Here is a 26,930-nt window from a genome sequence, read left to right as displayed (position 1 = left end):
GATGATGGGCAATAGGGCGTTTCAAGCTCAGGAGGTGGACAGGGCATGAGAGGTGAACAGGGATTGAACATAGCAGGTGCTATTGATCAAGCAAAGACGTTATGAACTAACTGCCATTTCCCTTTCATAAGAGACTCAATGGGTATTGACTGGCAAATGAAAAGCATGTCCAAGTACTCCATCTTGAGTGCACGACTAGAAGGCAACAAAAGGCAGAAGATGAGAAGTACTGCGGTGCATGCATGGGCACATATATGAGCTGAGCATCCTTCACATGAGAGCCTGTGCACATAAACATTCACAAGTGATCATCAGACTTGAAAATTACAAACCGGCAGAAGAATAAGGGACAAACATATTCTTAGGAGCTTCTTGGAACAACTAAGAAATGGAGACAGGATCACAAAGGAAAAAAGCAAGCTAGTAAGAGATTTCACAGAGGAGAGCATGCGGCCCACGGCAGGAGAGGGATTTGCGGCGATATGTGGCACGTGGCTGGTCGAGGGCCGGACAGCGATGGGCACACGCTGGCCGGCAGAGCTCTCTCGGATCACAGACATCCTGCCAGGACAAGCTAATCCCTAGCTCATCCCTTCTTTAGGTCTTGGGCCTCCCCGCCACGCTATACGTGATTTCACGGCAGCGTTTCTTTCTAGGAAAGCTGCAAGCTAAAGGGATAAAACCGGCCCCCAAGCGACAACTGAATCTCACTGTTGCGGACATCTTTTCTGTCGTTTCTTCTTTTTTTCCCCTCCTGATTTTCTCTGTCTTCAGGTCTTTTGCTGTCTAGCTTCTTTCTAGAACACTGGCTCTCAGACTTTTTCAGGCAGCAGATCATTTCAGCAGTGAAAGAAAAAGTACAGACTGCCTGACTCCCAAAATCTGGAGCAAACTACTGTCTACCTCAAAACAATGACTTAAAGTTTTAAATACAAATTCCTTTTTACCTTATATCTTGAAATAGCTACACTTTCATAATTCAGAATTTGTTCAAGTGCCATTTAGTTTTTATTTAATTACAATTTAGTAGATTGAATAAGATTATGTGTTCAGTTAGATATTGAAAGTACTAAAGGTACTGCTGGTGCTTTTTAATAATAACTTCATATTTATTTATTCCCTTAAAAATGCAATTAGTAAGAAATAAGAAGCAATACTCATGTGTAATTGTTTAATTAATAATTATTCAATATAATAGATTTTAACAATAAGTTTAAATATTTATATTAAATTATTTATATCTTCTATCATATTTATAAATACCGCCACTTTGTTTTTTATTTAATTAAAAGGATTTACATAATAAATTAGTATTTATTAAATAATAAATGAATAAGCAATATTTAAGTTTGACAATTAATAATACTTCTCTCTCTATGAAGTTCATAAATTAATTACTCGATACAATAAATTAACGGTAGAATTATGAAAAAGTTGAAAAATTTATAAAGTATAAAGTATAACAATTAAAAATATTTTTGAAATTAAAAAAATTAAATACATTTTTACATGTATAAATAAATAAATACACACACATAAATATAATATATAAATATAAATATAAAATATATATATATATATATATTATATATATATATATATATATATATATATATATATATATATATATATATATATATATACACTTTTTTATCTTTTCAGCCTTTAGATCACTTTTTTTTTTTTTTTGTAGATGATGAACAAAGTACTGGGGGGAACAAAATGTTTGGCCCAAATCTGCTGCAACGGCATACCTAGCTAACTGGCAGGTCATATTCTGCTCTTAAATTTTTACCATTTTGGTGGTTTGTTTTGGTGGTTTTCAGTCTTCAGCACCATCCTCCTTCTCTTCACTCCTTCACCCTCCTCCGTCTCCCTCCCGGCAGCTGGCCCCGCTCACAGAAGGGTGCCCATCTGATCGCCTCTCGCTTCTGTCACACTCGCTGGGTCTCCGAGAGAATCAGGCGGAACGGAGTACACGCCAGGACGAAGAGGGAAATAGAGGAAAGACAGAAAGAAGAGAGGGATGAGGGATCTACTGACACCCCCACCTCACTGCCCCTGAGGGATGTGCGGTACATACGGAGAGAACTGCCTACAAAGAAAAAAAAAATTTTTCAATGTGCTCTACAGCCTGCCATTTTCCTCCTGAAAGTCTGCCGGAGCACTGGAACCCTGAGAAGGCACACGCACCCCCAACTAAGCCCCACTAGAAGACTCCCCACACACAAAAAAAAAACATTTTTGAGTGTTTTATTTTGTGTTATACATGCAAGCATGTGAAAGCTACGGCTGGGGAGTGAAACCGCACTTGTTCGTTAAAGGCAAAGCGATTACACTGAAAAGCACAGTATATCTGTCTAACACCCAGAGCACATCCCGCACAATCGCCACGCTGTCGAAAAGGTGGGAGGCACCTCACGCCCCCGTGTGCCCCACAGACACACAGACACTGTGGCTTGAGGAAACCATGAAACATTTCAATAGACAGGAAAAGAAAAAATAACATGCAGTGTCCCAATCCACTATCCAATGTACTGTCTGGACCTCCTTTCAAAGAGCTTTGTAAACGAAACCCCTCTGGTAATTCTTCAGTGTGTAAGTTTTCTCTCCTCACGCTCTTCTTTTGTTTACTGTAGCCGTCACACTTTATAAACCACCTGCTTTAGGGTCACTGATGAAAAAGGGTGTCTGGGATGATAAAAGCTTGTGAAATCTTTTAAAAATAAAGTTAAAAACACATGGCTATAATGTAATATATTGAAGCCGTAAATAAAACAAAGGTATGTTTGTATGTAGAGTATGTTTTACAAGAAAATTCTATTTACAAATGACAAATATGGGTGTCTAGGGTGATTAAAAAACTTTTGAAATATATTAAAAAAAAAAAAAAAAAAAAAAAAAAAGTTTAAAGGGGTCATGAAATGAGAAACCAAATTTGCCTTGATCTTTTGGAATATAAGAGGTCTTTGTACCATTAAAACATCTTGCAAGTTTCATAGCTTAAGACGTCCTCCCCATTATAAACGAGCCATTTATTTAATCAAGCTCTAAATACAGCTCGTTCTGGATCCATGGTAAGAAGTGACGTCACGGTGCGAAGTGACGTTCCAACCATTTGCATATGACCGCCTCCAGCACAAGACAACTACGCTCATTTCGTATCGTTGTCCGCGCGCCGCGCGCCTCACAAGTGTTCAGTCGACGGACAGCGAGTGGGTCTGTGTACAGGAAAATAACAATGCCACGCAGATGTGCTCAAACATATAAGGTTTTATCATTGCAAGAGCCATCGCTTCGAATGCATCACCTGCTACTGAACAGTTACGCTCAATCCGCAAATGTTCTGGCTGGGGGTGTTAATAATTGATACATAGGCACTGTCGTTAGCCAATCATAACAGTGGGCGGTTAACACTGAACTCTTAAAGGGGAAACAACCCAAAAACAGACTGTTTGAATCAAAGGATGAGAAACAGGGTGGGAAAATGTCATAATTCACTACATTTTAAAAGTTTTTTTTTTTAAAAAAAACTATAGTAATACTATAATTGCACCTAGGGGACCATAATAATAAAATAAAAAAACCCATGTCATGACCCCTTTAAAACATGACAAAGTAAAAAGAAAAAATACATATTTTTCAAAGTTGTAAATAAAACATAATAAATGAAACAAGATTATTGGAGTATGTATTACAGGGAAATACTATTGCATTTTTATTTTAAAAAATTAATTTTAATTCAATGTCTTGAATTTGCCATTTCTTTATAAATATTTGTTTAAAAAATATATATTTGTATTGGCGTTTTTTTGTTTTTGTTTATAGATTTATTTGTGGGACATTTTTCTGCCTTTATTGTGATAGAAGAGTTTAGAGGTGACAGGAAGCGAAGTGGGACAGAGAGGGGGGTGGGATCGGGAAAGGTCCTCGAGCTGAGATTTGAACTCGCGACACCCGCAGCGCAACGGCACTGTATGTCAATGCACTGCCCACAAGAAAAAACAAAACAAAACAATAAAAAGTTATTTTTATTGATGCTAGACTAGCAAAAGTGAGAGAAAAGTATTTATAACATTTGAAATATGGATATTTTTCTTACAAAAATGCTTGGATTCGCTAAAAATTTGAGTAGAAAGTACTAAAATACTTTTCTTGTACCTTGAATACAAGAGTGTATAAAAACATAATTTAATCTATCTAATTTAGGGCGGAAAATAATAAATTTTATAAATCATGAATATCAATATGTTTTCTTGGGGTTACTCCATTTGACCTGATCAAAACATGCTTTTTAATGGAGTTAAAATATATTGTAAATTATATAAAATAAGTTTAGTCATTACAACTCTCGGAGGGATTGGCATGGTAATCTTTGGAGGTACATGACAATGTTAATGTATTTGGTCTTGATGGAATATCCATATTTCAAATGTAATAAACACTTTTCTGTCACTTCTGCTATCTGTCAAAGGCGGAAGCAGTTCCGGCGGATCATGTAGGACGTCGGCATTGCGTGATTAGTGACGAATGTGGAGAGAGAACAAAACAAAATGCCAGTCATGAATTAGAAGCAAAAAACAAGGATTTGTAAAGAAAAATGTCGGTGGTTTTCAATATAAGTCAATAAGAGACTGGTTTTCCTTTGCTAAAGTAAGGAAACTTTGCTTCCTTAAACAAACTCGTGAGACTAGCATATCTCAGAGACGTGCAATGCATACATCCTACGTTATCCGCCAGAAAGCTTCCGCATACGACAGTCAGCAGAAGTGAGAGAAAAGTATTTATAACATTTGAAATATGGATATTTTTCTTACAAAAACACATGGATTCGCTACAGGAGGACTTCATTCACCCCCCAGAGCCGTGTGAGGCACATTTTAATACAGATCCACGCTCTTTATTTAACGCTTTTGAACTGTTGAACAGAAACACCCGCCCACTACAATATTAGAGCTTAGAAGTGCCAGGACAATTTTTAATATTACTCCGATTGGATTCATCTGAAAGAAGAAAGTCATATGCTGTTAATAGATCGATCCAGACCAAAAATAACTTTCAGATTTCGTATTTCATTTCATAACTTCCTTCCCTCCTTTCCCCTCCAATTCTCCCTCACCCATGTCCGAGACACCTGGCTGGAGCTGGAAGACAAGTTCTGCCTCCCCTCCTTTTCCAATAACCAGACCCTTTGGTGTTCCATAATGTTAAGAGTAGTCAAGCATATAAATAAAGGTGAGGTGAAACGATGGCCCCTCCACTTGTCAGAACTGCTGAACCACAAAGAACACCTTGAAGGGCATGTTAACTGTCAATAGACTTCTGCGTAACCCTCCTAGCCATTAACATAAAACTAACCCTCTATTTCTACCTCTCCTTCAAATACATGGCTTCCACCGCTGTGGCAACATGCTCTCCATCATGTCACCCACACACGCACATATATTCAAAGCACACTGGCAAACATTTCTGCCACGCCCTAACGCTACAGGCGCACATACAAACTATCTAAGGCCATGTTCCACACCGCAGCTACGTGACCAGACACTAGAGAGGCCGAGGAACAGCGTGTAATAGGTGAAGCATGAACTAGATGCATATGTAAGGGCTGATCTCAGCTCTCTCACTCATGCAGGCTATTACCGCAGTGTGTGTTGGTCTAATTCTCCGGTCCCAGCAGTGTGCTTCAGCTCATGGACACCTCATATGGGCCCAGACAGGTCTGACCCATAATCAGCCTCTCCGAGGGAGATGCACAGCCTCTGTGAACAACAGCTCTGAACAGCCTAGCATTTTGCTGCTGTATGGACTCGCTGGGGAACATTTTCATGTCATCTCTTTGGAGCGAACTGCATCACCAGGTAGTCAAACAAGGTTTTTCGGTGCCTGAATATGGAGTCCCACTGTTACCGTCACACTTACAGTACATACGAGGATAAAGCTAAATAAGATTAATTCGGTAACTGCCTGGAAGCTGCTCAATAGTTTTTCCTCCAGAGAGCAGGCCCTTTCTTCAAATCTTTTTGCAATAATTGGTTTACCACCAGGTTCTCTTTGCTAATCAGTAATTAGCATGTGATTAAATATTCAGAGGATATTGATGCACATTAAGCACGCACTGGTGAGTAAATGATTGTTCAGTGTGCTTCGCATAGCCATGCGTCTCTGACATTTGCCATCACTCAAGAGTGCGGAAAATATCTAAATGTACCACAAAATGGAATTAGTATCAAATAACCACGGCTTTTAAACCGCCCGTCAAAGACCATCACACTCACTGACAGGAGAGAAGAAAGTGCAGAATAAAAGAGGTTGACACAAGAAAGTATTAAGAAGCAAAGACAAATGAATAAATAATAATAAAATAATAATAATAATAATAATAATAATAAAGTAATAATGTTTAATAATATTTATTTACATGTGTGCGTGTGTGTGTGTATATATTAGCATGTGTGTGTGTATATATATATATATATATATATATATATATTATATATATATATATATATATATATATATATATATATATATATATAACCTTTTTACTTATAACCATTCAGCTTAATTATCTTGCACTAAAAATTAATGTACATACCGGGATTTATTTATAGAGCACTGGGTTGGGTTTGAGTCAGTCTTTTATGGACTCTTCCATTCAAATGTTTTTGGAAGAAATTAATCCTTTTATTGAGTAAGGATGCATTAAATAGATTTTTTTTTAAGTGACAGTAAAGACTTTTTTTTACATTTCAAATATATACATATTCATCATAAATTTCAGAAAATTGTAGCACAATTTATCCACAAAACAGCATATTTTTGACTGATAATAAGAAATGTTTCTTGAGCACTGAATCAGCATATTAGAATGATTTCTGAAGGATCATGTGACACGGAACACTGTAGTAATGGCTGCTAAAAAAATTTGCTTTACGATCACATGAATATATTATATAAAATAACATTTTAAAATGTATTAAAATAAAAACAGTTTTGCAATAATATTTCATAACATTACAGTTTTAATGTATTTTTGATCAAATAAATTTTGGAAACTAACAACCATATCAAATATACATTTTTCATGTTGCATTAAAAATACCATTCAACTCTGTGGTCAAGACACTGATCCAGAATTAGACCTACAATGAATGTACAATCCCTGACTGGGTGACTTGCTAAAGGCTGACCAGAGACTTCAACCCAGTATGTCCCATCACACCAACAAGCCTTCCTTATTTCTACCAAAGGACCATTCATCCAGCCACGCAGGTGATTTAACACTGTAACTCCACCTGCCAGCAGCCCTCAGCTCACTGCTTTTGATTAATCATGCTCTAGGGGGGATTTATTGCATGCAAGATATTTGCTTCAGCAGTTTAATAAGCATGGGGGAAGAACAGGGAACAAGATTAATCAGGGTGGGCCTACCACTGGGCATACACCAGAAAAAAATTCATAATTAATGACTTTGAATATGTACATTTGTTTGTCTGCTACTGCAGTGTGGCGGGAGGACCGTACCTAAGGCATACAGCGTGTGTGAGAATGCAAGAGCATGACTTGGTGGTGTAGACACCTAAATACGCATTTGAGAGTGTGTGAAAACTCGTAACTTTTCTCCATGTACTTGTATTGAGAGGGACGGACCGGCTCTGCTCTCCATTCTGAATTACTGATGCATCATCTCCGCCTTTCCCTCTCTGCCGCTGGCTTCTTCAGTATTAGATCAGCACAGGTATGCTATTCTTCCTCCTCCTCCTCCTGCAGCACCACAGCTCATAATCGCTCTAACAAGGCCTGTGCACGGGGAGAAATAATGATGCACGATCGTGTTGGCCCATTTATCAGGGTGTTTTACAACGGCTGCCGCGTGGAAGTAATTAAACTCCAGCATCATTACAATGAACGCGGCCCTTTAATAGAGACACGATGAGGCTCCGGAGGCCTCTGCCGTAATTGTATCTCCCAACTCTGCCATTGAGGAGGGGGTTTTAATTAGTGCAGAAACACAGTGCCCAAGTGATAAGGTCCAACCGGTGAGGTTCAAACACTCCTTGGGGTTCTGTGTTTATCGGCTCCCATTTCAGAGGAGTGCACAGGGCAAGTGAAGGCTGTCTGAAGTGAGCCAGTCTCCACTGGGACATAGCATCCATGGTGTAGAGCTCGCAATTGCTGATTTCTAGATGTGTTGAAGCAAGGGGTGCAGGGTGTTGGGTGTTGCCCTTTTGGGGTGTCCTGAAAGCTAAAAGCAACAAATAAAACTGAGCCAACTGTGGGCTTTTATTTGCTCAACAGTGTATGCAAGTGATGCCATGTTGATCTGTGTACTAGTGCAACTCAAAATAAAATAAAATAAAATAAAATAAAATGGCTGGTATTAAACTTTTAAAATTTTGTCATTTTTCTCACAATTTCCATACACTGCGCTGAATTGTAAGTGGCCACTGAGGCTAAATGCAAAAAAAAAACAAAAAAACAATTAGAATCCATTGATAGAAACAAACCAAAACAGTTTTGGTTTAAAATCATGTAATTTGCATCATGCCCTTCCAAACTTAGAGTACATTAATATACAACATAGAGCTGTTAAATCAATTAATCCCGACCAAAATAAAAGTTTATGTTTGCATAATACACGTGTGTACTGTATATATTTATATATTTATATATAAAAACACACACATACATGTATATATTTAAGAAACATATCTAATATACTGTATATTTATATTCATATACAGTATAATATAAATCATACATAAATATGAGAATATATACACACACAAACACGTAAATATTTCTTAAATAGATGCATGTATGTATGTGTATTTATATAAGCAAATATATTATGTAAAAACAAACTTTTATTTTGGACACTATTAATTGTGATTAATCCATTTGACAGCCCTAATACAAAACAAAACAAGGAACAAGTCTTTCCGGACCATTTTAGTAAACTGCACAGTTTATATCCAGGTCTTCAATAAGCTCCAATTTCCTTAGGAAAAATGATTTGATTTGCAAACAAACATTATTCTTTTTTCCAAACCTACTACTCACTCCCCTCCCTTTGCTCACTCCGTTCCACTGTCCAAATAATTGCAGATTTTCAGGTCCAATCGCACCACCAATTAAACACCACACAGGGTCGTCTAAACAGTCGTCTGAAGATGGGGGCCATCAAACAGTGTGGCTGGCCTGTGGTAGCTAAGCTGTTAGCATTAGCATTAGCAATGTTAGAGAGCGAGAAAGTGGCTGTAAACATCCATTAGTCGTTAGCAGTCTCCTCATTATTCCTCCCAAAGCTCTCATTAACGAGGCGCTAGCTGACAGGTAAACACGGCTAATGGCAATGGCCTATCAATAATGGCATTGTGTGTTAAAGGACTGGTCTGTGGGGGAAGATATAAATAGGGCTAAACTGTGATGGTTTGTCATTAGCGGGACTTTGCAACGAACAAAACGCTGGTGGTCATGAAGATAGCGGCGTAAAGAGTTGTAGTTGTCATTGTGCTGTAGGTACAATGTGTGTAGGGACAATATAATGTCAAAAAATGAGAGGTGGCACAATGTTTAAATGTTCAAAATTGCACAGCTTAAGTGTGTGGGATTCTTGCGCTAATGAGTCTGCCAGACTGGATGTACGTTTGTGTGCCTGCATGTGCGTTTACAGCAGGACAGTAGGGAGGGGAGGAGTAAAGAAGAGAAAGACGAAAGATGTTATTTATGTTTGTTCTGGGTTCATCCCAAGTTCGTTTTACAATGAGATGTCCCAGGGGTGGTAACGGCCATGTTGCTGTGTTTGGGACAGTGTGCGGCTGGTAATGGTCACGGGATGTACGGACTGAAGATTGGAGGGCTTGTCAGGGATCCATTACTGGAGTCACAGAGCACTAAATCAACCTTCGTTCAAACCCTCCGTTGAAAAATAGTCTTACAAGGATATCCAATATACACACACACACACTTATCAAGAAGACGCACAAAAAGCCACTGAGAAAGTGAGAATGTGAAAGACAGAAAGTGAAAGCAGGGAAAGAGAGAGTTCAGTCCATCAATAAAAACATCAGATGTAACACTTCAAGGACTCAGACATCATTTTCCCTTAACAGCACACAAGTTTATATCATGCCACTCACATGCTGCTGTAAAAAAGACACCTGGATTTTATCAGGCAACATGTTAATTCACCAGGCTGATTATTTCTATATTATAAGCTGACTTTTAACGCAATTTTGTCCTCAAAGTTTACCCAAAAATGAAAATGTTATCTTCATTTGTTGTTATTTTCACTTTAATTTCAAACCTTTTTGATTTCTTCCTTTAAACACAAAAGGAATTTCGGTTTTATTCTGACCACCCTTTTTAATATTTTTATTAAATAAAGTGTTGCATACAACTTTTGATATATTGTGTGTGCATAATTTATTCAGTTTAATTTGTTATTCTGTTAGGCATAAAAGAAGACATTTGAAAGAATGCTGGTAACCGAAGAGTTGACGGTAGCCATCGACTTCCTTTATATGTTTCTCCATACTATGAAAGTCAATGGCTACCGTCAACTCTTTGGTTACCAACATTCCTTAAAATGTTAATTTTTGGGTGAACCATCCCTTTAATGCATAATGATAATTTCTGTATGCATTCAGTCTTTATGTTACATTTATATGATATTTTGATTGTTTTTGATGCTTTAAAGCTCCATTCCTCCATTCATTGTGACTGCATTGAAAAACTACCGGTCCCACTTTATTTTAGGTAGCCTTAACTACTAGGTACTTATATCATTATTTGATTGAAATGTAGTTCAGAAGTACAGCATTTATTGTATAATTCTTTTGCTGCTATTGAGGTGGGATACGGGTAAGATTAGGGACAGGTTTGATGGTATTGGTAGGTTTAAGGATTGGTTAAGCTGAAAGAAATGGCTCAACAGTGTAACTATAAATGTAAATACAAAAATTAATTACAGATGTAGGTATTTTTTTAAATACAAGTACAACTAAAAAACATTTTACAGTACTTACACAGTAAATGCATTGTATCAAATGATTAATTTAGATGCAGGTACATACTGTAGTGGTTAAGGCCACCTAATATAAAATGGGACCGAATGTCCTGTGTGAATAACAAGAGGGCAAGTACATAATGACAGCCTTTTCATTTTTGGGTGAAGTATCTCTTATGTCAATACATACAACTGCTTAAGCTGAAACTCCCCAGAACGGTCATTAAACGATAGAAGTACAAGCTCACTTACTCACATACATGCTTGTACAAGAGAAGTTGTGTTTGGGAGGAGGAGAGAAGCGCTTTTGGCTTTCCACCACTCTAATTACACAGCCTGACCTCCCACCGGTCATCCTGTGTAGGCCCTTCTCAGATCAATATTCATTCTTTTAGATCTGTCATCTGCTTTTGACGCTATCGACCACACACTGTCTCTCCTCTCTCCTCCCTTTCTGATTTATTCATTTATTTAGCTCCACTGCACCCCCTTGACCCTTAAGGCTAGCTCTTGCACATACACAAGGATCAGTCTATATGAGATGGTTAACCTGGCATTATCCCTGTTTTTCTCTTTCTCTGTGTCTCTGTCAATGTACTAAGGGCTAGGAAGAATTGCCCTTGGTGGATTCCAATGGCGGTCATTTTCTATGGTAATATTTTGTGGGCTCCCACTCTACGCAAAGTGAGTATATTGGTTTTTGGCTGGCGTTATTGCAGATAAGAGCCCAGGAGCTAATGAACTAAGCGAGGGCTGAGCCAAGGTCAAAGCCTTCATTTAGGAATATCCAATGGGCATCTGCCACTCTGTGTGGACACGCATATGGTAATCGCCTCTAGCACTCTACAAGAGTTCGCTCTCAGGACGTTGTTTTTGTAGTTCTGACCCGTATTACTCATGTTCTAAGTTATGCTGATTTCCAAAAGAGGCTTTTAAAGGTCTTGGAAATTATACATGCCGGCCTCTTTAAAATTGTGGTGACTCCAGGTAATGATGATGATGATGGTAGCACAAAGGAACAGGAGGACATAATCAAAGATGCAAAGTGCACTGGGTGCAATGCAAATGCCAAGCAAGGTCAACCTACACACATGTAAGGAAGATAAATTTGGTGCTGACCTCAGAGCATCTATCTATCTATCTATCTATCTATCTATCTATCTATCTATCTATCTATCTATCTATCTATCTATCTATCTATCTATCTATCTATCAAAGGCGTACAAACCTTCAAAGTTTGCTTTCCTATTTTAAATTACACTCATATGAATTTCTTAGAATTTGAATTCTATTTTCTTTTATTAAAATTTGAATCGCAGTTCTGCTTTGAACTGATCTGGAATTCAAAAAGCATTCTCAGTTCTGAATGGAAGAGTTGTGCAACTTCGAGAGGTGTGGTATTACTTTTCTAAGCTCTAAGAGGTAGACTCTTTGGATTTGAGCCAATAAACACTTCAGAAGTAACCACTCAAAGCAACCACATAACACCATGCTAACAACTACTAAGCAAACATGTAAGCAAGCACAGACAATGCCCTGCGAAACCACAACCACACTGAACACCCTAGCAGTTTTAACAAACTCACATTTTCTTCAGAATTTTCTCTAAACTATTGTTATGTATTTTGTGTGTTGTATCCCCTGGTAATGGGGTAATACAGTTGGTATCCCCTGAACTTTAACCCTTCTCTAACATTCACTGTGAATTCCCCTTTGATGCTTAATGTGACAAGCCTCTTTCTCCATCTCTGTACTGTCCCCTTCTGGTGACAGACTTCAAATAAGCCATCACTCCAGGGTCATATGACTGACAGCTGTCAATCAGGTTTTGCAAAAAGGGAAAACTCAAAAAAAAAAAAAAAACTCAGACTCATAAACTCATAGTGTATTTCTCATACACTACAGTTCAAATTTTGGGATTGGCAAGATTTTTTTGTTTTTGAAAGAAATTTCTTACGCTCACCCAAGCAATTCTTTAAAAAAAATACAGGAAATATTTAACATATTTTATTCCTGTGATGGCAAAGCTGAATTTTCAGCATTATGTCACATGATCTTTCAGAAATCATTCTAATATGCTGATTTGGTGCTCAAGAAACATTTCTTGTTATTTTTGTTGAACACACTTAATGTTTCAACAATACTTAAACTAAAACTGCTTAATATATATGTGGAAAACCATTACATTATTTCCAAGGTTATTTGATGAATTCAAAAGAATATTTTTTTTTTAAGAGAAATCTTTAAAACATTGTTTTTACTGTCTTTAGTGTCACTTTTGATCGATTTAATGCATTCTTGTGGAATAAAAGTACTAATTTCTTGAAAAAAATAAAAAAATAAAAAAATACTGTCCCTAATTTTCTGGAACCCGAGCAAACAACGGTGACTTTTTCATCACCACCTGTGTCAATCTGACATCTAGAAGTCATTCCTAATGTGATTTGTCTTTCTCTTTTCCACCCTGTCTGTAAATTAGTTTCCTATATTAAGACTCCTCATCAACTCTATTATTAATATTAGGTTTCCCTTCTATCTTCTCATTTGGCTCGTCAGCAACATTTTTCATTTGGCTCACCTGACTCATGCCACCCGTCTGTCTGTGTCTTGCTGTTCGTCCAGTAAACAGAAAAAGAGATGTGGTTTGGGCAAAGAGGCTGCGAGATTTCCACAACAGATAGCCAGATGTCAATCACTTCCATTAGCAGAATACCGGGACCCTCCACAATCTTTGCCCCCTGGCATCTTTTATTTTTGGGGGGATTAGGGGGTTATGAAAGCACCGCTCCTAAAAGGCAAGAGAGGGAAGGGTGTGGAAAGTTACATTTTCAAAGTCAATACCCCCAACAAATTACCCTGGCTAAAAGACTGAAATAAATAAATGTGTGTGGAGGATGGTGGGTGATCAGGGGCACAGAGGGGAGGAGGGATGAGGCAGACGCAGGGCTGGCTGGAGGGGTTTACAAAAATCAATAGACAAACAAGCAATGGAAAGGGAAGCAGGAAAAATAAGCATTTAAAGAAATTCTGCTCCTTTGGATGGGGACGGAGATGAGGCTGTACATGGAGGGGGGTGGTTGGGGGTATGAACACAGAAGAGCTCCAGGGAGCTTTGGATGAGGCAGTCGGCCCACAATGCCCCGCAGCCTGACAGGGTTCAGTGACCATATTAGCGTCAGCAGGCAAACAAGGTAAACCTGTGGGGGTTAACGCAGGGAATTATGGGTAGGCCCTTTCCACCAATTCTCCTTTGCATCAGGCAGGTAAGGGAGTCTGTGTTGCAGTGGTCAATTGCTAAAGAGCAAGACCAAAGTATTACTAATAGTCTGGTTTAATGTTTCAAGTGGTAAAAGGGAGCGCAGGGTTGTGTGGTCGGCACTAAGGTAAACAGGTCAATAGTATTGATCTTGCTTCCCTCGCACTTCAGCCAGGGCCAGCAACATGTAATGCATTACAAGCTCCTGTTCTGCATTGCACCTCAACAGCGGTATAAGACTCGGTGAGTGTGTGAATGTGTGCTTGTGTGTGTTTCTACGTATTTAGTGGCTGTACGTGCCAGAACCCTTGCCTGAGAGCATTTGAGTTTTCAAAAAAATACTACACAAATTCACAATTTACTCAAAGTATTTGTGTCCTGAACATTACCACTGTGTGCTACAATAACAAAAGCATTAACTAAAGCTTTGTCTCTCATGCTTCTTCATTGACATGGATATGACATAAACACAGAAGGAAATGTACATTTCTCAATTGTTATTGATCTCTCTCAGACATGCTGAAAATCTCTCACTCTTTTTTTTTTTTTTTTTTTTTTGCTGAAATTTGTAAGACAACATAGGATTTAATTTGGGATATTATTTGGGTGTGACATTTGGCCCATTTTGGGTGACATTTTTGACTTCTATATTATAATTATATATTAATATATATTAATATAAAAATGCATAATATAAAAATATGAAACATAAAACAAAAATATATTAATATTAAATTTTTCTATTAACAACATCCATCAGTGAATTTTAGCAATTTTTCTGAACCATCACTCCTCTCAACACACTACATGCCATTTACATCACATTTCAAATTATTTATGTGCTATGTTTAATAACATTCAATTTTAATAATTTGGAGCAAACCAACTGATACATTGTCTTTCATTTTGTAACCACAAAATTAATTTAATATTTTGATAATATTTTGATACTTCATTTTCATTCCTTTTTAAGGCAACTTTTTTTTTTTTTTTTTTTTTTACAATTAATAAAAAGATGACATGTAAAACCAAATTGTAAATACACATTATAACACTGATAAAATGTTCACAAATCCTGATGTCTATATGAAACAATATGAAAAATGATCACAGTATCTTAAAAAGGGCTGAGCAGTCCATTATATCAGATCAGAAGTGCTGCACCAACAGATGCGGCATCACTCAATAACAGAAAACGTGATGTTAGTGGAATTTTAACTAAGTCTGAAAATTTGTAAGTGGATCTTAAAGTTAAGTAGATTATGGTGCAGAGCAGGGGACATAATGAAATAATGAATCAAATCTACCTCTCTTTCTGTGCGGTACCTCCGTGTTACTCAAAGCAGGGCCCATGCCAAATCCATTGCATGTGGGAAATAGATTCTCTATAGAACACTCTATTTACACCCTCTCCTGGCTGGCAGTGGTGGCTAGCGTGGCCAGCCAGCCGATGACAAGGGAAACCCCACCTCTACAGAGCCCATTAAGACACTCACCAGACTGTGTAACTCTGATTATTGCATCACAACACCGGGAACGGCTGTGCAAATTATGGCTGGCTGAGGAGATTGGGTATTTCCTTAATTTAAACAATAACTCACTGCCCTACTCTTGGACCTCCCATTGATGTATGGCTCTTTTATTTAATGTGTTAATTATTCCAGCTTGATCTGTAATTCCCAGCGCAAGGATTTACAGAGGCTGAGATGGAGAGAGAGAGAGAGAGAGAGAGAGAGAGAGAGAGAGAGAGAGAGAGAGAGAGAGAGAAATAATATGCAACAGAAACCTTGGGGAAAGATCTGTTTAATTTGCTCCTCGCCAAAAACATCGCCCCTGCATGCTTGCTTTATTGATTTACACCCCAACTCATCTTTCCATAGATTTACTTATTATTTTTCGATTCCAACTAATTCAATTAAAAACCTTTTTACACATCTTGTCGCTGATGTAAATTCCACCGCAACATTTCATGTTTCTTATTCACACACTTACACTCACACTCTTAGTAACACATGCCCGGCCACAGTCTCGCCTTCTCGCGCACGTACACTCGGCGGTGGAGATTTCGCAAGTGTAAATGAGCCTGTGCCTTTCTCGCTGACTGACTCCACTTATTATACTTCAGTCACACCCCGAGCGTCACTCAGAAAGCGTTGCCCTGCAAAGTGGCGCAAAACACCGTTTCGGCTAACCATATGCTACGCGTACACGCTCGCCACTCACGCTCCATGTCAGCTCGTGCCCATCCAGCCAGGCATTTAAGCATTGCTAAGACCCAAACGAGAGCTTTAAATAAGTGCGCTAAGGGGGGAAGAAGTGCGCCAAGCAGAGTGTCGAGAGTATGCACAAACATCCTGGCTAATACACATGAACATTATTCCACACAAACACGGTTCGGAGAGCAAATCAATCTCTCTCTCTTTCTCTCTCCCATATGCACTTGTGTGTGTGTGTGTGTGTGTGTGTGTGTGTCTGTGTGTTTGGCGAGGAGTAGACTGAAGTTAGCTGTGCTTGCCCTGGGGAGGACTCGTGGCCGTGGCGGTGTGACAGGCTGCTGGCAGATCAGGCTCCTGTCAGCCATGCAGGCCCCCGTTAAACAAGCCACACTTATGAGCCAGAAAAATAATTGGAGGCTGCCGCCCGCAATATGCTGCCCCCACACTCTGTCCATCCGGGTGGCTTCAATAGTGTCAGCTTCGATTAGGGCGTGGAGGCCAGTGCAGAACACACTCCTTTCCACATCTATTTCCCTCCCAAACTCTCTCTCTCAGGTCCACAGAGCGGCCTGCACTCGCCCTATCGCCCACCTCTTCCAGAGAGGGCGAAGATATAGAGAAAATTCAGAGAGTGGAAGGGAAAAAAAAAACTGAAGGGGGAAGATGGGCTTTTTTTCCCATTCGGGCCTGTCATGTCAAGAGTCTCATGTGAGCGAGGAAGCCTGGCTGATTCCGTTGATGTTGTCGTACTGTGTACGCATGCATGTGTGGGACGGTGAAGGCATGCTGAAAGGGACAGGGGTGAGGATGTCACAGAAGAGCTTAGTGAGGACCGCAGCCTCTGATCTGACAGGTCAGTGGGGCCACGAGAGATACACAGCCGGCCGCGTACACACTACATGGCCATTATCCCCCTTGGGACGGCAGGATCGCTGACCTACTGACACCGGATCAGCCTAACTAACACACCAGATACTGTCTACAATGCCCAGTGTACTGTCAGCTCGGACACATGAGGCACAGCACATGTAACCGCATCCCGCGGCAGCACATTACACAGCAAACATGTCATACTGTTTGGACAGGGCTAAAACTATCTGACACACTCCACTGTGTGATATCCCAAACAACAGCCCGCAATGCCCACCTTCCCTTCTGGCCTTAAAACGGCCAGGCCATGGTGACCACATGCAGTTTTCAGGAATTTCAACAATAAATACAGTCAAATATGAGATGCAGAACCAAATTATTAAACCCAAATCAACTATGGATTTGTTTCACACTTCTGGAGTTCTTCGAAGCAGAAGTCGTCAAAAGTTTGGTAGACTTCTATAGCCACGATAGGAAAGGTTAAAGGGTTAGTTTGGCCAAAAATGAAAATTTGGTCATTAACCCATAAAACCTTTGTTCATCTTCAGAACACAAATTAAGATATTTTTGATGAAATCCAAGAGCTTTCTGACCCTCCATAGAGAGCAATGCAACTGAAATTGAAAGGTCTTACAGGTTTGGAATGGCATGAGGGTGAGTAATTAATGACAGAATTTTTGGGTAAACTATCCCTTTAACAAATATATTTTTTACATTCCCATTTTCCATAAAAGGGAAAAAAATCCACAATAGCGTTTCCATTATTTTCCAAAAGAGGAAAATATCTGATATTGATTATGTTGGTCTGCAGAGAGAAAGATGTCAAATTTACTGTCACTCCATTAGCCACTGTTTCAGAAACACTCAAGCAGCAGCTTTAACCAGTTTTTTTGTAATAATTACAACATATTTAAATAATAAAAATTTACTGGTATAACTGTGTGAAAGGGGCTATAGTCTGTGAAAAGTGATTAATTCATTGCTCAAAAAAAAAAAAAAAAAAAAAAAAAAAAAAAAAAGATGTTCAGAGGTTAATGATGTTAAAAAGAAAAAATCCAAACCTGTATGAATTCCTTTTTTAATCACAAAAGAAGATATTTTGGTTTCACTGTTTTTGTCCATAGAATGAAAGTCAATGAGGTCCTAAAAACATTGAGGTAAAAAAAAAAAAAAAAAAAAAAAAAAAAAAAAATTTAAGGGATACTCCACCCCAAAATGGGTCAAAAAAAATGGGTTTGGAACAATATGGGGGTAACCCTATAAGTTTTAAATCTTTTGTCTTTCACAGAAGCCAACCAAGTCAACCTGGTTTGAAACAACATGGGAGTGAGTAAATGATAACAGAATTTTAAGTTCTGGTAAACCAGCCCTTAAATAGTTAACTTTTGGACTGTCTAAAGATGAAATCTTAATTTAAAGTCAACACAAAATAAATTATTAGCCTATTTGCTTCCTAAATTTGCAATGTTCTTGGTCTTGTTGTGAATTATTTATTGCACGTTGTTCCAAAAAAAAAGAAATTACACTGGCAGATGCTTTATCCAAATAGACTTACACTGAATTATTAAGCTATACATTTTTTGGTAATTCATGAGTAGGGCTGTGCAATTAATCGCATTCGATTATCATGCGCATCTCGTCAGTAAAGCCGGTCCCGTGAATAGTACTACTGACAAACTAGGCCATATCGCGTTTGAAATCGAATGCGATTCATCTGCGATTATGAGGGCGATTTTGCCTAATTGTCAGTGAAATATGGCTCTGTGTGGTGAAAGCCGCTCAATCTGAAACCAGGTGATGCTGATTTACTACTAATCACAGGACCGGCTTTACTGACGAGATGCGCATGACAATCGAATGTGATTAATTGCACAGCCCTATTCATGAGTTCTCTGGGAATTGAACCATGACCTTGGTGTTGCTAGCAACATGTTCTACCGTTTGCGCTATAGTAGAGCTCTGCACTATTTTGTCACATATACTATCATGTTTCCCTCAAAATACATCACATAAAATGAATTGTGAACAATGTTTCATGTTAATTTTAAAATTCCTGTCTATGCATTACACTACTGTTCATAGAATCTATTGAGCACCGACCAGTGAATCAGGCCTCCCCACATCAACCACTGCACACCCAGATCTGCAGCCCGGTCTCTAGGCCACTGTGTCCCTGTGAAACCAGTGCAACTGAGGCTGGAGACACCGCATGAGGTGACATTGACCGTACCTGCGGTCTCTGTGGATGCGGGGCATCCGTCCGTCTATGGCCGGCGTACAAATAAATAATGCAATGTACACCTAATGCAGTGGTCCCAAATGTAGGAACCTACCGTCGCCTCCAGCTGCCTTTGGGGTGGAAAATAATTACAATGCAGAGAGTGAGAACAGGCCTCCTATACACAGCGTAATGGGCCAAAATAAGGGGATGGAATGAGGCTGCCCTCTACGCTTGACTGCCTTTTCCACAACACACACACACACACAAACACGCTGCCCAGCTGAATTTTACTACCAGCAAATTGCCTTTGCATATCCCCATTCAACACTGAAAAAGGCTTCCATCTAGGAGGAAGTGAGAGTCACTTATAATGGAGGGATGAATACACAAACAAGTAAACAGAGGCCGGGAGCAAGTAAATAAACCTGCGGAGTGGAGAGATGGAATCGTCTTGCTTGCAAATAACTTTTCTGTTTACCTTATTTGTTTCCTACTGTAATTATGCATTATATTATGCATCTGTCAGCATTCATAACAAATATTTCGTTTAATGCTTTAAACGTTTCCACGTGTTCTAATTATGCATATGAGGAAGCTCAGATATTTAGTGCCGTAGTGTTATAATGCTGACGCCTCATGAGTATTGATGGACTAACAGATTAATTGGAAAGAGAGTAACAGATTCACAGATCGAGTGATTACTTAATTAAGTTTAGCAATTAATATTCATTTACAGTCTCTAGGTTTTCCAAATTTCAGGGGCTTTTTTGTGTCAGATGCATCTACAGTATGTCTGGAGATGTATATAACAGTAGACTGTACACACTGTTGAAGCACATTGTGATCCAGTTCACACAAAGAGAAAGGCTGTGCATGGATAATCAAGGCGGTCGATGCAGTGCTGTTTGATTGGAGATCAAAATGTTTACTCTGGCTCTCTCAAACCTCAGTTTGGGCTGAGATGTAAGACCCATACCTCCAAACCACAAACTTTTCATGTTAGTGTAGATTTACATTGCTTCACTTGACAGATGCTTTCTTACAAATGTAGCACATAGATACAATATCATGCATACACTGTACACTCACATTTTTATCTGTCATCTAAAAGAGTGTTTTTAGTATTCTCTTTGGGCTCCAAGAGACACTTGGCTATTTTGATAACTTGGAAAAAAAGTACTTGACATTGAAGTATCAGTGAGATACTGTCTAGCTGACTGTCAACAATATTTCAACATAATGCACTAAATTACTTTTGTTTAGAGTTTTGTAAAACCCTAAATATATATATTTTTTTTATATATTTCAATTATATTTTTTATTTATTTATTTATTTATTTGAAAAATTGTATTGTATTTTTCTACATTATGGTTTTGATGGGGTCAAACTTATCCTAAACAAACAATATTACAAGAACAGAATCCAATCACATTAAAAAAAAAAAAAAAAAAAAAAAAAAAGTTTATTTCTAAAAAGTACTTTTTTGTTGTTTAAATAAATAATATCGGTCTAGACTGACTTAAATCTGAAAAAAAAAAAACATTTATTTTATTATTATGACATGATTGTTATGCTTTATTATTATAAATAAAACCTAAAATAATGTTCCCAGAATGGTTTCCCAAAGATAACAAATTTAGAACCATATACATAATTTTTTTTTCCCTTGGACCCCAAACATAAGAACAGTAAATTAAATTTAAAAAGTATTTTGAATGTTTTCTCAATACCATGGACTTCTGTATAAAGGATTTAACGGCTTTTGTTTTGCCAATATAATTGGATAATGAATATTTTAGTAACTATGCATTGTGATATTATGCAAACCAAACTGAAACTTGTTGTCAGCTAGTGCACAGCTTCCACTAAAAACAAATCTAATAAAGCTACATCAGACATTAAGAAATAAGATTTGTCAATGTAATTCTTGTTTTAACCATGTATTAAAGTTTCCTCTGTGTTCTCAGCAGCTCCTCAAGGTCAAAACAGAGTTTCTCGTCCCACAGGAGGAGCGCTGGAGCTGAGGCCTACTCTTTAAGCCTCGCTCTGCTCTCTCCACTGGGCACGGGAGATCCGGAGCGGGTTGAACTCATCTCAGCTGCCCACATCTGCCTCCTTCCCCCTGGGTGACCACTGCTCTGGGGTTCTGGCCACTTCCCTTTGAAGCTCTAAAGACTTTTGGTGGAAACATTGAATGTCCTTGAGAGGCCCCACCCCACTGTGACCCTAACGGACTCCAAAAGTCCCTTTTCCCATGTGTTATTTTCAGCCCCTTATCTTTGTCTATGGCTATACTAAAAAGGGCTAGAAAGTTAGGATTATACAGATTTTTTTTTTTTTTTGTACGCCAAATAAGGTTTAAAATGTTAAAACTGTGTGAGAATGAGCTATGAAGTAGAAATTGTGAGTAGATCTTTGATTTGCTTTGTTCTCCAAAAAAAGAGAGAAAAAGACACGGTTATTGATGCCTTAGCATATTTTAATAATTAACGATTGAATGGTGATATAATAGCAAAACAGGTACTTCAAAAACAAAAGCTGTCTTTATGTTGTTATAAATTATAGCTTATACAAAATTAATGAATCATTATCAGCTGTTGCTCTTTCCACAGTGAGACACATGTAAATACTGATGCTTTAAGAGCCATTTCATAACAAGATCTGAATATTATGAATGGAAGAGAGAGTATATCAAGTTTGGAAAGACATTTACAGTAAAATGTTAATAATATTTTGTTAAGTAATATTTAAATATGAAAAATAATAAGAAAAATCTATTTTATTATTACTAATATTATCCTCATCATCATTTTAATATATTAATACAACTTCAGTGTATTAATACAAATACTAATGCTAATAATAATAGTAATTTTATAATAATTATAATTATTTTATTATTTTGAATAGATACTTTAACCTGTTAACTTGTGTTTAATCTCTTTAGCCTATAGTTGCGCCGGTGCCAATGAAGTCATGCAGTTGACGCACTTCTAATTCAGTTTTAATATGCATCTAGAATGGCTGCAGATGAGGCATTAAGTGCATGGCACTGCGACCAACTTAAAATTTTACAGAGTTTAATGTAGCAATGTGCTCACTTAATCGTGTAATAGATTTGAACAAAGAAATCAAGTGCAACGCCATGACTTGATTACAAATAAGTAAAGAAAACGCAGTAATTAATGTATCATTTCCCATTCCATGACTAATAAAATAATGGCAACTTACTGTTTGAACATGGTTCTTCTCGGAGTAGCGGCTGCGTCTTCTTTTTGACTGACAGGTGTCAGTGTTAAGGCGCAATAATGCCACCTGGGAGGTCAACCAGGTACCGGCGATGGAGTAGGCTATTTGCGTATCGTGTTATCATAAGTGTCCTGTTCATTTTAAATATTGTGGTTATTGCCAATACCAGCATATCGTCACACCCTAAATTAACACGATGTCGATATTTCATGATTTGAATATCATCGTTATCGGAAATACAGGTATATCATGATACCCCTGATAGATAGATAGATAGATAGATAGATAGATAGATAGATAGATAGATAGATAGATAGATAGAGATGTTCTATATTTACTAGGTTATAGAGACCCATTAGATGTCTTTCAAGATTCAGAAGCTGAAAACAGTTTAAAACTAAAATGTGTTGTTCTGCCAGACACCTTTCCCACAGGGGTCTACGTTAGTTGGAAGTCATTACTACACCATAATCATTCTGACAGTAACAAAGTTTAATCATCGTTCTCATTTGCTTTGGAATGGGTTGCAGTTTCTTATGTCTTCAACTATACATCAATATGAGTTGCATATTACGCCTCAAACTCCATCCCCATACGATTCATTAGCAGCTATTTTGCGTAGAACAGCAGCACACATAAAAACGCACAGAAAACTGAGTGTACATCATTAGGTTTTCAAGCTGTACACAGCACTCACACACACACACACACATACACACACACAAACACGGCTGTCATTTTCTCAGAAACAAGCAAGGAACATGCATTTGACCTGGCAGTCTTTTCCACTGTCCCACCTCTATTTTCCTGTCATTATCGCCCGATGAGCAGTACAACTATGTGTGTGTGTGTATGTGAGTGTAGAGAGACGTCACTGTGTTTCTCTGGCACACACAGAGTAGATTCATGCCCAGAGGCAAGTGCCTTTGAATAACGGTAGGTTAAGACATAATCATCTACACGAAGGAGAAGATTCTCTTTGACCCGTGTCACCTCACCACCTCATTCACCAGAGCTGGCAGGCCAGGAGAGAGGAAAAGCTAATTGCAGAGGGTGAACCTAGAGGCAATAGCAGAGACAGAGAGAAGGAAAAGAGAGCGCGAGGGAGACAGAGAGGGGGTATCCCGCTGCTTTGAAGCTAAATGAGAAGCTCTTGTACCGCTCCAGAGACCAGGAGACGGAGAGACATATTTTAGTCAGCTGACACCTGTTAAAGTCAGAGTTATTGGGCGCTCCTACATCTGAGCTGAAGATACTTGAATAAAGTCGTGGGAGATTCGGTGAACGCTTTCAAGCACTCTCTCCTTGTGTGCACCCTCAAATCTCTAGCTCTTACACACAGACATGGTCCAGAATTAACAGTCGGCAAGTGGTTTCCTGGTAAATTGTCGAACGCTGTCACTGTCAACTTGGTGGAATATCATTTTTTGGATGGGTAGCTAGGAATACAAAAAGAGTTTGTCTTTTTATTGTTGCAAGTCAATGACTGTATAGTGGTGTTAAGCCACTACAACATAAGCACTAAGAACAAAATCAAGTGTCATTTCAGCAAGAGATGCTGTCATTGCTTATTAAATAAGAAAAGCAAGGAGAAAGCTATCTGTTAGTACTAAGCTGCAGTTGCTCAGCTGGTGCAGGAACCCCTGCAAGTATACCATTTGAAATCTGCCAATCTGCCAAAGCTTCTGTGGTTCATGTGAAATGCCATAAATGCCATGTGACTAATAACTCTGAAGCCACGTCAGAATTGAACAATGCTGATGATACTACAAAATGGCACAGTTAAAGGGATAGTTCACCTGAAAATTCTAAAATAAATTCTGTCATCAATTACTCACCCTCATGTCGTTCCAAACCTGTAAGACCTTTGTTCATCTTCAGAAGAAAATGTAAGATATTTTGATGAAATCCAAGAGCTCTCTCTCCATAATGAATGAATGAATGATGTATTTATGCATATCGGCATATATACAGGATGAAGAGAAGAATTGTTGGAAAGTCATTATTTTTGTTTTCTTTGTGCACAAAAAGTATTCTCGTAGCTTTGTAAAATTACAATTGAACCACTGATGTCACATGGAATATTTTAATGATGTCCTTGCTACGTTTTTGGACCTTGATTGTGGTAGGACCCTTGTTGTCTAGGGAAGGGTCAGAGAGCTCTCGGATTTTATCAAAAATATCTTAATTTGTGTTCCGAAGATGAATGAAGGTCTTGCGGGTTTGGAATGATATGAGGGTGAGTAATTAATGAAAAAAAAACAAATAATAATTATATATATATATATATATATATATATATATATATATATATATATATATATATATATATATATATATATATATATATATATATATATATATATATATATTATAATTTTTGGGTGAACTATCCCTTTAAGGGTCAATGACAAATAAGAGTGTTGACAATAATAATAAGGAAAAACTTTGGAAAAATCTTTTTTATCTTACATAAATATAAACTCTTTTGTGTTTAAAAATTATTTTCGAAGAAATAATAAAAGATTATGCCAAGCAATGTTTTTCTTTTCAAGAAATGTATCCAAAAATATCTTAATTCATTTTGAGTTAGACATTAAATTCATGCTCATCATCGAATATATGTATTCAATTCACTGTGCGTAAGAATTGGATTTTTTACAAACTTTATGTATGGAAATTTCAGCAACTGAAAACTAATGGATCTTCAATTTCAGTTGAAACCATGTCAGCAGTGGACACATTTTACTATGTCCATAAATTATGCAAGAGTAGCAAAATATAAAATTTGTTCAGAAATATCGATAAACGGACCTGGACCTCTTAAAACTTTATTTGAACACCAGTGGTGTAGATACACAATGTACCACCAGTGGCTAGAGGGGACTTGATAAACAGCAAAACCTTAGACCTCTTTGAGAAAAAACTGGGATAACTGGGATGATAATTAGCAAAATTAACTCACATGGCAAGCAAAAAACAATTATGCATTCAATCACTATTGGCAGGTTCTGGACCCTTTGTACAAAATGAACTCGCATAGCATCAGAATTCTTCTCGACCACTAGTTTTTTAGCATTTGCTGACCCATTTTTACAGTTCCTACTGGAGTCTGTCTCTCCACATGGCTTGAGGTCCACTAACCTACTTTAGAACCACGTCAACACATCCTCTCAGGTCTTCCTTTCTCGACTGTCGTTTGAGGTAACTCAAGCTTTTAATGAGCTCTTAATCACAGATTCCCCTAAAAAGAATTCCCCCCTCAGCTACGAGTGATTCTCTCCACAGAACGAGACGACTCGGTGCGCTCCGTCTGTGAAAATTCATGAATTCAAAAGACTGAGCCGATTTGTCTAAACACAAAGGAGCAGAATCGGTTCAGGAGATCACATCTACTGAGGAGTGTCAGTTGAGGCATCTCATGCATCACAGTAACATGAAGTTCATTCATGAATATACACAAGCCAAATCACAGAGAGGATTCACATGGCTTGACTTGGCATTTCATCCTTCAACTGTCTCACTGAAAACCTTTTCCCTAAAAGCTAGCACGTTATTTTTTCATTGCTTTCCTTTTTCTTTCCTCAGGCAGTGGAATGCATGATTGACCTCAACTTCAAAGGCAGGACAAAGAGCAAATTTTAACACTGGAGCTCTGTCACTTACACAAACAGATATAGTCAAGGAAAACATAAAACAACAGACAGAGAGACACACACACCCTCAGGGTCCAAAATTAACATCTTCCATGTGGCAAACGCCATTATGAATTGGCTTTGGTGAGTATTTATCTTATTTGGAACCACTAAAAAGGGTGAATACTGGTAATGTGGGACAGTTTTGTAGTTTTGATGTCAGCAATTTACTGTGTGGCATGCCAACAGTTTAAGTAAAAAAATTAGATTTTTTTTTTTTTTTTACCATGACAATTAAAAACTTGCATGTGTTCTTTTAGCTCAGTGGAAAATCTATTAACTCCCTGTGGAATATGTATGTGGAAAGCTCCTCATGTTAAGATACAAAATTATGAGGAACACAATCATGTTCCTCTATGTGATTTCCTTTTTTTTTTTTTTTTTTTTTTTTTTTTTTTTTAATCTGTT

The 26,930-nt window shown here is 37.9% G+C and overlaps 1 long non-coding RNA gene across 2 annotated transcripts in view; it reads right to left on the bottom strand.

The window, feature by feature from the left end:
• Positions 1 to 26,930, bottom strand: part of LOC122140008 — a 124,748-nt gene that overhangs the window by 74,214 nt on the left and 23,604 nt on the right. For both annotated transcript variants that reach the window (XR_006156737.1, XR_006156738.1), the window contains exon 3: positions 13,593 to 13,802. This is a non-coding gene — a long non-coding RNA (uncharacterized LOC122140008). The remainder of the gene's footprint in view (positions 1 to 13,592; positions 13,803 to 26,930) is intronic.

Source organism: Cyprinus carpio, chromosome B16 (assembly GCF_018340385.1).
Source record: "Cyprinus carpio isolate SPL01 chromosome B16, ASM1834038v1, whole genome shotgun sequence".
Lineage (NCBI taxonomy): Eukaryota > Metazoa > Chordata > Actinopteri > Cypriniformes > Cyprinidae > Cyprinus > Cyprinus carpio.
This window is presented reverse-complemented; position numbering and strand designations above follow the sequence as displayed.